Source organism: Sparus aurata, chromosome 21 (genome assembly GCF_900880675.1).
Source record: "Sparus aurata chromosome 21, fSpaAur1.1, whole genome shotgun sequence".
In the NCBI taxonomy this organism is placed as follows: domain Eukaryota; kingdom Metazoa; phylum Chordata; class Actinopteri; order Spariformes; family Sparidae; genus Sparus; species Sparus aurata.
The window spans coordinates 366,550-373,880 of NC_044207.1; the positions used below are offsets into that span (position 1 = coordinate 366,550).

Below are 7,331 nucleotides of genomic sequence, written 5' to 3' on the forward strand. Positions count from 1 at the left end.
ACTGGATCTCAGCGCTGCATTTGATACTATAGATCAGGGGTCATCAACTATATTTGTCCAAGGGCCAGAATTGTTCTCTGCGCACACTGTAAGGGCCAGATGCTCATAAAATAAAATAAAATAAAATAAGAATTGTATCCTAAGTAATATGTTATTATTTGATGTATCAATTTTCATTTCAAATTTATGTTATTTTTTAGCCTGTCAGTGTTAACAAACCCATACAATTTTATAATATTATTTAACATTATACAACAAGTAGTTCCGACCAAGCAATTTGATTGGTCATCAAGACATTTAGACCGTGCTCAAATCAGCGTGACAGCACGCCTGACTCATTACTCAAAATATTACTCCGCCAAGTCTGTGGCAATAGTATCCATCTCCATGGCAACGTAGTAACTGTCAGAGCTGGAGCAAAAAAAAAAATTTAAAGAACGGCTTGAAATTCAAACTTTGTGTCGTAAAATATACAGAGGAAAAGTCGGGAGAAGCAGCCGCTAGACGTTTCTCTGTCGACCCCAAGAGAGGGAGAGACTGGCGATAAAAAAGAAACGGAGCTGTCTGAGGAGGACAGCAGCAGGGCCAGGCTGCCTGTTGGAGGGAGGAAGAAGACCAGCGAGGAGCCTGAGATAAACATGCGGGGATGAGTTATCAGCAAACGGGCACGCCACGAGAGAGTGTCCCACAAAATGATCAGGGCGATGGAGAAACAAATGTACGCCACCGTGAGTGACAGCAGAGATGAGGAGTTATCTGTGAGTGCTGGTTGGCTGAATCGTTTCCTCCGCAGCAACAACTTCACTTGCAGTAGACAACTATTGCCCAGAGGGATGCCAGAGAACTCACCGGGAAGCTGGAGAAGTTTGTGACATTTTCATCCCGGATTTTTGAGAGGAAGGAATTAAACGCCTGTCCCAAATGAACACCTGGGGCCTCGTGTATCAATGTTGCGTATATACGCACGAAAACGTGGCGTACGTCATTTTCCACGCCAACGTTCAGATGAATCAAAAGTGAAATGACCGTGGAAATGTGCGGTGTCCCACACCAGCTTCATGGCTGGCGTACGCACGTTTCTACAGCTATTGTTCCTTTGGCGACACTTAGAGGTGATGCTGGGAAACTGTTAATTATGTGAAAACAATTAGTCCTCAGAGTAATGTGCACATCAGAGACACATTAATGGACAATTAACACACACATGTTTGCAATCATATGGATGGATATAAAAGCATGCGCAAAGTGATGAAAAAACGGATTAACATGGCAGCCTACGCCTTGTTAGAAGACATCGCAAATGGTAATTTCAGACGTGAGAGGATGTTAGAGAACGGGAAGATCTGTTGGCAAATGACGACAACTGGCTCATGAGTCGTTTTAGGTTGCCGAGGCCAGTGTTACTGGAGCTGTGCGCAGAGCTGCGGCCGGCCCTAGAACGACACACAGCCAGGAGCCCGGGGTTGTCCGTGCCCACACAGGTGCTGACCACTCTGGGGTTTCTGGCAACAGGAGCCTTCCAGAGGGACCTGGCCGACCGGTCAGGAGTGTGCCTGTCTACTCTGACTCAAGCCATGCCAGCTGTGTGGGACGGGATCATAAGAATGTCATCCAGGTACATCAAATTCCCATACAATGCTGTTGAACAGGCCAACATTAAAGCGCAATTTGCAGCAAGAGCCGGTTTCCCTAATGTAATCGGAGCTATTGACTGCACACATGTTGCCATAAAAGCGCCATCACAGGATGAATTTGTTTTTGTCAACAGGAAACCTTTTCATTCAATTAATGTTCAAATAATATGTGATGCGCAAATGCAGCTCACCAACATCGTGCATTCAAATATGTGTATTTGTTTTTCCCTGGTGAATATAGAGCAGCGGAGCTATCTAACAAGCCCTTTATTGTCTCCTTGTGTTCAGTATTTGTGTCAATAAACGCGTGCGTAAAGTTGGAAATGTCACACTGCAGTAGCCATGACGCACTTCTGCAGTGTGTGATCAGTCTTGTCAATCCTTGTAATGAAGTTGTTTTGTCCTTCTGTTTGTTTCCCCACTAACGGTAGCACTTATATATCATTATTATTATTATTATTATTATTATTATTATTATTATTATATATTTCTTTTTTTTTTTAAAAGCAATAGTGATTCAATCAAGTGGTGCATGAACAAAGGAAACTAAACTTATTTCACATGTTGTATTCCTCCTTCATTTGACTCCTGTCCCCCCGCCCGTTGCGGTCACGCTTCGGCGGTGGGCTGAAATCCTCCGCCTCCCCTTCCACCTTCACGTCGGACCATTTAAAAAATATATATATATATATCAGTGAGTGTGCGCTGCTCCGACCCCACAGCGTTCACTGCCTCACACACACGCTCCCACTCACATTTCTTTTTTTGGGTGTCTATCCCTGACGAGAGGCTACCAAATAATACAGATCTTTGCGTCTCGACTTCTCGCGTCTCGAGTTTCGAGCTCAGACTCGGTGAAGCTGCGCTTCTTCCCTTTACTCATTGTGTGAATCTGATGGTGCAAAGAGGGGAATCCCCGGTGCAGGCCCTATTTAAATGAATTTGCATATTTAAATGGGGGCGTGGACAGGGACAAAGGAAAAGTGCTTGGATCCATGCGTACGCACACTTTGATACATCTGATTTTTTTTGTGCATACGACAGTTTCTGGATTCTAGCGTACGCCATGTTTCAGTAGGAAATCCACGCAAGTCTTAGTACATGAGGCCCCTGGTCCGTTCAGTGATTGAAACAAATTAATGCCCCGGCCATCATTTATTTTCCCTTCAGTGTGAGAGACACTATTGTGACCGCGGTGAAAACGTTTTAGAAAAAATATAAAAGAACAAAATCTCCTGATTTAGTTCGGGAAATTCCGAGACCGCGATAAAACATTAATGTCAGCTCAGAGTTCATCATCTGGGACTAGAACATCCTTTCTGTTGCTAGGTCGTTACTAAGGGTTGGATTATTTGCTGGAGTGGTAAACTACGTTCCATTACACATATGAGTCTACTGACGTGACTGATTTTGTTTCAGTTATTAGTCAGACCCCATGTGTTGAAACGCGACGCACACTCGCAAAAACCTTTAAAATTTGAGAGCAAATTGTCCATCAACATGGATATATTTTGATTTTCATCTTATTTGTGTTGGTATTAGTTGTAGCACTTCAGTGCTCCTGACCGCATCACTGTCGTGCTCAAATAACGTTAAAGCACACCCTCGAGGGTAAATTGCTTAATTATTATCTTCTATAATATTATTAAAAATTACGGCCAAGTGTTTAAAAAACTCTTTTTGACAGTTTTCAAATGTATTTAAGCAATATCACACGAGAGGGAGTGAGGTTGTACTTTATAACAGCACTGGTGTGATTCGGTCGTTATCTGCGGCACGAGGCCGAACAGTTCTACAAGCGCATTTTATTAGTTAACAGTAGTAAACCACAAGAGATTATGATTTGTTTATATAGTTAATCATTTATTTGGCTCCGCCAACACAAATAGTTCCATAACTGGAAGGGAGACTAGGCTGTTGCCAGGCAACACATAAACATTTCCTACAGACCGCTACAATGTCTGCATATTATACCGCTACTTGTATCATTTACGTTTATCTGAATGTTTCCATTTATTGTGCAACCACTAAAATAAGAGTCCAGTGACAGTCGCTTCGGTGGCACGATGTGTGTTTCTGATGAATTAACAGCTCGATCAGACAGCACGTTGCTCCATCGTTTCCGGCTCTCCAAAGACGGTCTCCAGTACCTTTTTAGCGAGCTTTCAGAAATAAGCTTTTGTTTAGATATGTATTTTATGTTCGGACTGCGACACAGTATCAATGAATCAAAAGCACCTCACCTATGCACACTCACGGCCATGATCTTCCTCGCCTCGAGTCCCGCTGTCTGCTTTACAGTGTTGGCTTCATTTTTGCTCTTCTCTAATTTGTCGGGGTCGGCTGATGTTATAACAACACACCTGGTTTGCGCTGATGTATCCTGGCTTCTTCTCCTTCCCTTCGTCCTCCTCGGAGTCTATCAGCACTCATGGAATGCCTCTTGTCCAATCAAATTACGTGGTCGGAACTAACTGTTGTATAAATGTGCAATAACTGTGTTGAATGAAAAAATGCAATATTGCTGTTACATGACTTTTCCTAAAAGTGTCTGTATTTTAATTTAGAATAGTTTATATATATATATATATATATATATATATATATATATATATATATATATATATATATAAATTACACACACAAAAAAACAAAGAAAATTTGATGTGTTTTGCCTATTGCGACCATAAACAGTCATATTGACCACACGGCATTTCACAGGGTTTGAGTGCTTTTGCTATTTGGTCTGAATTTTAATGAAATAAGTAAAAGTTCCCTTTGATATTACTAATAATGAATGAGAAGAAACACCATTTTCATTAGTTTAATATTTATTACCCCAAAAATTTAAACAATAACAAGGACAGCCCAAAATAACAAAAATTGACAATGTCAGTAGCGGGTGTTTCCACCATTTGCCGCAATGACAGCTTGACAGCGACGTCTCATGCTCCTCACTAGTCTCATGATGTTGTTCTGAGGCAATGCGTTCCACTCCTCCACAAGTGCTACACGCAGTTCTGCCAGGTCACGTGGGGGTGGGGTACGATCATCCAGTCTCTGCTTCAGCTGGTCCCAGACGTGCTCTATGGGGTTCAGGTCAGGGGACATTGCTGGCCATACCATATGAGGCACTCCGACTTCCTGAAGTCGAGCTGTGACAATTCTGGCACGATGTGGTGGAGCATTATCATCCATGAACAATCAATCTATCAATCAATCAACCAACTTTATTTATAAAGCACTTTTCATACATGAGTATGTAGCACAAAGTGCTTTACACAGTGTTACGTGGTCGGTGCAGGGGAATGTTATGGTCCTCTTTCAGTGGCGGTAGCTCCGGTTAGCTCAGTCGACACGGCAGGCAACATGTGGGATTTCCGCACATACTTTTATTCCACTGTACTTACAGACCATACCAAGCCAGGTCGCTACGGCACTAGTTATCATACGCATACATGCCTTGACACACATAGGCCGAGGATCCTACACCTATACATCACAATATAAAATAATATAAAAGGGTGGTCGTCACTCCGTTGGCAGCATTGCTACTGCTGACGCATGGTGGAGCGGAAACACATCAACTCTTCTTCTAGGTACAGGTTACATTATCCACTTAACAAAAGGAGGCGCCACCTAGTGGCGCTACATTCAATAACTCCGACTGTTACAACAGGAAACATAAAACAATAATAAAACAGAAAGTTGGGGGTGTGCTGGCAGAATTGGGGGATGATGATGGGTTCTATGATGTCTCTGATGTAAGAACGTGCAGTGACTGAGCCATCTACAATAACCAAATCTGTTTTGTGCTGACTGGTGATGCCTGCCCAGACTGTTGCACCTCCTCCACCAAAGGGAACCCTGGGGGCCATGTTGACCTCGGCGTATCGCTCACCTCGCCTTCTCCAGCAACGCTGACGACCATCATTTCTGTGCAAGGTGAACCGACACTCATCAGTGAACAGGACGGTAGACCACTACTGCATTGTCCAGGTCACATGGTCTTGTGCCCACTGCAAACGTTCACGGCGGTGTCTTGGTGTCAGTGGAGTCACCTGCAACGGTCGTCTGGCATTCAAGCCAAAGCGGTGGCGTCGGTTTCGAATGGTTTGTCTGGAAACCCCAGTACCCCTCACATCTCGTAACTGGGCCTGCAGCTGTGTGGCAGTTGCATAACGATGTCTGAGTGCATAGGTCCTTAGGTACTGGTCATCATTGCGGTCTGTCACTCGTGGGGCTCCACTCCTGGGTCTGTCACGAACTCTGCCAGTAGTTCTGTGTCTTAATGCAAGTCTGCTGATGACACTTTGAGACACACCAAGTTCACGAGCAACATCTGACTGCCTGCCACCGACCCGAAGGCGCACTATGGCCAGGTGCTGCTGCTCGTCTGTTAAGTGACGTCGTGTGTTCATGGCTGTTTGAATGATGAACTTGGAATGACTAACTGACAATACCAGCTTTTTATACCCACAGAATGTTGAAATTGATGCCACATTGAAAAGGGTTGTCTTTTAGTTTTTTGGTATGGGCCCCAATATGTAAGGCACACTGTACACAGTGAGACCATTACGTGGAAAACACAAAATGAGGTGTGTCTATCACCCCAATACAATTGCCTCCCTGTCCCAAAACTCTCTGAAGTGAAACAAACACTGTATGTATGAAATCCACTGAGTCTCTCACAATATCCCTAACTTATTGTGAGTAGTGTAGTTGTATTATATTGCCTGGTTGGCACCACGGGCAAATATTGTATTGATTTTGTATTGATTTGTTGGATCACAGGCTACTTTAATTTGATGTAAAAAGTAACAATTAACTGAGGCCTGTCGCTTTTATTTGTCATGAGAACTGTTTGCTGATGTGCAAGGCTTGCAATTACTCTGTTATGTTGATGGTTGTTATTAAGACACCGCAGTTGTGCGCAAAGCCCAAGCAAGGACAATTTTGACATTTGAGAAAAATGAGCACTGAAACAATAAAATATTGTAATGATCAGAGAAGTCTTGTTTGCCGACGCGGAGCGCTGAAGCCGCAAAGACTCATGGGAGTGATTGTTTAGTGTTTATCCGACTGTTGTTGTTGTGATGTGTTTCGATTTGATGCTTTGTGTACATGTCCAATTGTTGCTGTGTGCCCTTGTTTTGCTCTGAAAATGTTTGATTGTGAATTGGCAAAAACGTTGAGTTTGCAGAGTGCACCATGACCGAGTATCAGAAGACGGATGATTATCTTCGTCAAATGTTTCTGCAGCTGAGTTGATAAAGTTGTGGTGTCTGAACAATATTTCATTAATTGTGCAGGACTCGTGTAAAACCTCATGATATGTCAGCTGTGCAAGCTTTTTCATGCGGACGTTCTCCCCAAACTGTTCAATGAGATTAATGTATATAGTATAATATGCGATTGATGGCAGGCTGTGACGCACCCTGATTTTCAGAAGTATTATTCTGTGGGCCGGATGGATATCTCCCGCGGGGCGCTAGTTGACGTTGACCGCTGTAGATCATGGCATACTGTCAGACCGACTTGAAAGTCAATTTGGCGGTTACACCCCGCCTTTCCGAAACCCCGCTGTTCCGAACATAGACTTCAATTCATCGTAATGGCGGGGTTTCCCTTTTTTTCAAAGACCCCGCTATTCCGAAAAGTCTATTGGGGAAACCCCTCCATTCCGAAACCCCCCAC

The 7,331-nt window shown here is 43.5% G+C and overlaps 1 long non-coding RNA gene across 1 annotated transcript; it reads right to left on the reverse strand.

Annotated features, from left to right (window-relative positions):
- Positions 1–3,476: 3,476 nt before the first annotated feature.
- LOC115573002 (uncharacterized) lies at positions 3,477–4,097 on the reverse strand. Its single transcript, XR_003982200.1, has 2 exons — positions 3,878–4,097; positions 3,477–3,796 (listed from the first exon to the last, which is right to left on the reverse strand). It is a non-coding gene; the product is annotated as an uncharacterized LOC115573002 (long non-coding RNA).
- Between the last annotated feature and the right edge of the window lie 3,234 nt (positions 4,098–7,331).